This window comes from Pseudopodoces humilis, chromosome 26 (assembly GCF_049639895.1).
Source record: "Pseudopodoces humilis isolate 2021_Gansu_Grassland_sample_001 chromosome 26, ASM4963989v1, whole genome shotgun sequence".
In the NCBI taxonomy this organism is placed as follows: Eukaryota; Metazoa; Chordata; class Aves; order Passeriformes; family Paridae; genus Pseudopodoces; species Pseudopodoces humilis.
The window spans coordinates 3,636,267-3,642,381 of NC_142225.1; positions in this window are offsets into that span (position 1 = coordinate 3,636,267).

The following is a 6,115-nucleotide window of genomic DNA, read 5'->3' on the forward strand; positions in this document are numbered from 1 at the left end:
AGGATCTGCTGTGCAACCCCTTGCAGGAGAGGGGAAACTGAGGCAGGGAGTGCTGCTCCAACCTTCTCACAGAGGAGACTCCAAACTGGGCTCATTTCATTAAAACACCACAACTGAAACGTGCTGGGTTTGTCTGCAGGAGGCTCCAGCTTTTCTGAAAGGGATTTATGGCCCTGACACTGCAAATCTGAAGCACACTGGCTCAGGTGGGGCCACAATGAGTTGGTGAAAGAAGCAGAAATGAGCTGGTGGAAGATGCACAAATGCAGCTGTGACCAGGGCACACCGTGGTGACAGTACAGCACCCTGAGAGATGTCCCAGGTCACAGCTCCAGTGGTGCTTTTCCGTCCCAGACTCACCTCAGCCTTTTCCAGAGGTTCCACCTGATCCCAGCTGTGCCCAGCTTCTCCCAAAGCAGCCAAAAGCTCTGCTACTCCATCCAGGGAGATGGAGGGGGGAGAGAGACCCATCAGAGACAGGCAGGGTGAGGAAAAGCACATTTGGAGTGGCATTCCCAGCCTGTCCTCCCAGCTGGAACCCACCCAGACACTGAGGGACTGCTTGGCCATATCACCACAGACCTGCAGGACCTTCCAGGCTTGTCCCAAGCCTCCTCCCTGCACTCACCCTGCTGGATCCCAAGGATCTGGGGGCTTTTCCAGGCTGCTGAGCCTCAGGACTCGCCCCCAGCACAGGACGGCTTGGATTTCCTACCTGAGTGAATTTTTCAGCCCTCCCACAGCCTCCTCTGCCTTCCCATGTTTGTACAGCAGATTATCAAAGGTGGATTTGTCAGGAATTTTGTCTTAAGCAGCCTGGCAGCTCTTTCAATGCCTGGAAAACAGGAGCTGGCTGTGCTGGCTGTTCTGGACTCCCAAACACAGCGTGATTAACGCCCAGCTCGCTCCAGGAGCTGGTACAGCAACCAGGCCTGGACCTGGCTGGGTTTTTTAATCAAGTTGATAAATCTGCTGCGTGTGAGAAGCACTTTGCTTTGCCCAAAGCCTCATGTTCTGTGCTCCTGCAGAGCCCAGAGGCAGCACAGGGTGACTTGGCCGGTGTCCCTGGTGTGGGAACACAGATGGGACCACAGGAAAGGTGCCCTGTCCCCCTCGGGACCCCCAGAAGGAGCCGGGAGGAAACTCTGGGACAAACCTGACCAACAACAGGGGTTTGCTGGGTGGGGTTTTTTACCATTCTGGGATTTGCTGAGGGTGCAGGAGGTGAATTCACCCCCACAAAACACCGCTGGGAAACCTCTGTGACCCGTGCAGAGCTGCTCTCTCGCTGTCCCATGGCGCTGTCCCCCGGTGCCCGCAGCCCGGAGCCAGCGGCGGCTGCGGCTCCCAGGCGGGTTAGCCCGGCTCAGCTCGGCTCGGTGGGAAGTCGGAGAGTGCCACCTGGTGCTCCGAGGAGATCCAGAACCGCAGAATTCTCGGATGGGTTGGGTTGGAATGGACCATAAAGCTCATCCAGGGCCACCCCTGCCATGGCAGGGACACCTCCCACTGTCCCAGGGTGCTCCAACCTTGTCATTGGACACTTCCAGGGATCCAGGGGCAGCCCCAGCTGCTCTGGGCACCCTGTGCCAGGGCCTCCCCACCCTTACAGGCAGGAATTTCTACTAAAATCCTGTCTAACCCTGCCCCCTGGCAGTTTATTTCTCTCCTGGCTCACCTCCTGGCCAGCAGCACATCCCAGGGGTTTGCAGGGCCAGCAGCAGCCCCACTCAGAAGTGACTCCTCCTCCCTTCCCATCACACTTCCCAGGGCAGGAGCCTGCAGCAGTGGAGAAAAAAATCGGGAAGAGATGATGTCAGTGCTGACAAAGTGTCTCTATACAACAGCTCGGTTCTGATGTAACTGATAGCAGCAGCTGAGCTGGGAAAAAAACCTTTTCCCTGTGCCCCCACTGGGCCATTTTATCAGCCAGAGCTCCTGGAATGCTCTGTGGCACAGAGCATATGTCCCCTGGCACCAATAGCAAACTGGGCCAAGCAGTCTCTAATGCCAAGGGTTGTCCACTGCTGACCAGCAGCATCCCAAGATTATTTCCTCCTTGCCTGGGAAGTGCCATGGAGGGATGGAAGAACCTCCAGGACACCCCTGGCAGGCCACAGCCCCTGGCAGGGCAGAGCTAGGATCAGTTTTGCTCGTGGTTCCGCATCCTTACATTTTTCCTGTGGCCTGGGGGTGCTGGGAGCCTCCTCAGCAGCATTCCCCACTCTCCACATCCTCTCACCAACCTCATCTGGAGCCCTTTGCTGTCTGCTGGCATTCCAGAACCTCTTCCCTGGGGACACCTCCGTTTTTGGGGGCCTTGCACCTTCACCTGCTGATCAAAACAAGCCCCAGGAAAACCGACAGTGACTCTCCCGAGCTGTCACCTCCCCTCCCTCATGTGGGAATTCAACTTCTCTCAGGAGCCGCTGAGAGAGGATCCCATGCCAGCTCCAGATATTCCAAAGCTGAGGGACTCATTCCAGGCATGCTGGACGCTGAATGTGGAGGGTGCCTCAGCCTCCCACACCCCCTGGGTGTTTTCCATGTCCAGTTACTCAGGACTCGTCCCCACAACCACCAGCCCTAAAGGGGGATGAGGGATTTCCCTTCCCTCTGAGCCCTCCCCTCACCTTCCAGGAGCTGCTGCTTCTCCCATTCAGCATCGGAGTCCACGGAGAGCATTAGCTCGGGGCTGGCAACTCCTTCTCCATCAGCACCCGGAGCTGCTGGGAGCCCATTCCTGTGGGAACAGCACAGCCAGAGGGGTCTGGATGAGGCCACAACAGCAGAGTGTCCATCCTGCCCCTCCAGCAGCAATGGCACAGCTGGGCATGGTCCCATCCCCTGCCTGGAGAGGCCACTGGCTGCCAAGGGCCAGATCTGGGGGCTCTGGAAGATTCCACAGCCCCCAGGAGCCCCCCAGGCACCTTTGGGGAGGTGGGAATGGCACAGGCAGAGGTGGGAGTGGAGCTGCCAGTTGTGGGTACAGGATGTCCCAACTGCGGCCTCACTGGGGACACTGGGCTCAGGGAAAACTTTTAAGGAAGTCAGGGGAAAACTGGATTTTATAACATTCAACCAAGCAGCCTCCTGCCAACCCCCAACTTTTTGGGATCAGCTGCAGCCCAGCAGGCTCCTCCCTGTCCCTCCAGAGCTGGGGGAGGACACACAGGGGGACACTGCAGCCAGCTGGGCTTGTGACCCTGTGTCACCCCCGCCCCAGCTCTTACATCCGCAGAGCTTTGCCTCTGGAATATCCCGGTGAGGCCGTCCCCTCCTGGCTGCCCGCTGCCTGCTGGGCTCTGTGGCTGTCCCTCAGCAGCTCCTGGTCACTGGTGCTGAGCACCAGGCAGCCTCTGATGCTGAGCTCCTCCAGCTTCCCCAGCAGTGACTCCATGCTCTCCCCGCTGGCACCATCCCAGCTCTGCCCTGGGTGGCTGCAGCCCTCAGCTGCCCCCAGCTCCTCTTCCCGGGGTTGCCGTGTCCCCCACAGGCTCCCCAGCAGCCCCCAGAGCCCCCTGAGGAGCTGGAGAGGGGAAGAACAGCAGGGAGCCCAAGCGGCCAGGTGGCTTTTCCCCTGGCCATCCTCCCAGTGCTCCCAGTTTGGGGGCTTCCCTGGGCTGCTGCACCCCTCAGCTGGCCCCAGCTCCTCCACTCTGGGCTTCTGTATCCACCATGGGACCCTCAAGAGCCCCCTGAAGAGCTGGAGCAGGGAGGGCTGCCTGGGAGCCAGGGTGGCCACCGGGGTGGCCATTGGGGTTGCCATCAGTGCCAGTGAGTGGCTCAGACGGACACAACGGACACAAACTGCCCTGAGCCTCAGCCCTGAGCAGTGCCAGGGGCTGGGACAGGGCTGAGGACAGCACAGAGGGGACAGGACTCTGAGAGGGGGACACTGGCACAGCTGGGAGTGGGAGGAGAACAGAGGTGAAGCCTCCCCAAAACAAACATTTCAACCCTTGCCCCATTGCCACCTCTGCCGGGGCCAAGCCCTGAGATTCTCCCCAGCACGGGAGGAGGGAGCAAGGGGAAGGCTCGGGGAAGCTCCTCCAGCAGCCAAAGGCCAAAGGGAGGAGATAAAACCTCCTGCAGAGCGGCAGTGGCTTCCTGCCGCTCTTGTCACCACTGTGTCACCCTGCCAGGGCACACACCAGGATCTGCTCCTCTCTTGGGCCCTCAGGCCCTATTCCAGGGGTGTTTTCCCCCAGCTGAAGCCCCGGGCAGGGCAGGATTTCCCCACAGCCTCCCTGTCGCTGCAGTGACTCGGGACAAAGCTGCTCCGGGCTCCCTGTGAGGCGCTGCTGGAGCTTAGCTCTGCTGTGCCCCGGGACTTTCCCCCTGCCCAGCCTTGCCTCGGGAGCTGCTTGGGTGCAGAATGGTTGTTTTTACCCTCAAAACCCCTCATCTAAAAGTGCTGCATCATCCTGGCTGCTCCAACCCGAGATTCTCCCACCTTTCAGCTGCAGCCTCGCGTTCCCGTCCCGTGGCAGCGCCGGGAGAAGCGCAGCCCCTGCCCATGGGGAGAGGTCTCACCTCGGGCTGGCACCTCAGCAGGGCTGGGGATGCACAGTGAGCATAGCTCCCTTTCCCAGTGCCTCTTCCCAGCCCATTTCTCATCCCCAGCACAGATTTAGATGCCACCAAGCACGTTCTAAAATGCCACAAGGATCCCGAATCCAGCGTCTCCATCCCCACATTTCCACCAGCAAATTTCCTTTTTTTGATTTCCCCACCAGCCAAAGGAGCTGCTGGAAGGAGGAGCTGGGGAAAGCCGGGAACATTTCACACCAGCAGCCGGGGTGGCAGAGCCAGCTGGGAATTGTTGATTCCACATCCCCAGGGCTCTGCAGCAGCACGGGCTGGCTGCTCGGTGGAGCTGCAGGATTTACATCTCCTGGATGCTTCCTTCCCACCTTGATGTCCATACTGGCCAGTCCCATACAGAGCTGGTCCTTCCCAAGCAGTTTCCCGTTATCTCCAAGCCTCTCATTTGGCAGACACCAGGAGTTCCCACAAACTCTGCACTCACAGTTGTCCAACAATCCCACACGATTCATTTTCCACACCTTTTGCCGCTCGATGGGAGCAGCAGGAGCCCTGTCAGAGTCTTTATTGGAGGAATTCTGGTTTCCAGCTGGAAACTTCTGCATCGATGAACCACAAAAAGAGCTGCCTGCGGCAGAGGTGGTTCACACCAAGGAATTGCTTGGGAATTGGCTGCTCAGTGCCACTTTCCCAGCTGGCATTCCACAGCCAGAACACGGAGGTGTCGTGCAACACACTCAGGGTGGAAGTGGTTTGCAGGGAGGAAGGGTTGAGATGGGATTTGTGTTGCAGAAATTCTCCCACGTAATCCTGGGGATGCGAAACCTGAACTGGTGGGGAGGAACAGGCAGGAGCAGCCCAGATTGATGTGAGAGGGTGGGCAGAGGCACAGGACTGGTCCTGCAGGAGCCAGGACAGATTAAACCTGGCCACAGCTGACCCTGGCTGTGCACAAGGGCAGCCACCACCAGCACGGGTGTCCTGGGGTGACTTCATGGTGCTTTTATCCCCAATTATCTGCACTGTTTGTGCTGGATATTAAGTTCTGCACCCTTCAGACTGGTTCTGAGAGCGAAGGGGGAAAAGAAGAACCAGCAGTTTGTGTTTAGGAACAGCACTCACTGCCCCGCAGGCCTCTCCGGCCTGTGCTGTCTGCAGCATGGACAGACAGAGGGACACAACTCACCTTTGCTAGCTGAGGCAGAGAAGTTCCCCAGACTGTTTTTTTTCCCCTTTTTTCTTGGATCTGTTCAAAGCTGCTCTGGACTGAGAACCCAGCCAAACCCCGGGAGCTCACGGCTGTGGCCTATCGGGGCCTGGGCCTCGGCGCTTTCCAGCACTAGAGGGACTGATAAGAACCTGAGTGAGCTGAGCAACCCCACATGGAAAGGACTTTTCTGGATTTGCCAGCTCTTTGAACAGAGAGAGGTTTTATTGTTTAATATTATTAATTTTCTGTTAAATAAATAGTTTTTTCCACTTTTCTTTGATGAAATATTTTTCCCGAACCAGCTGGGGGAGGGGCCGCTTGAATTTGCTTTCTGTGGGGGATCCCATTCAGAGGTTT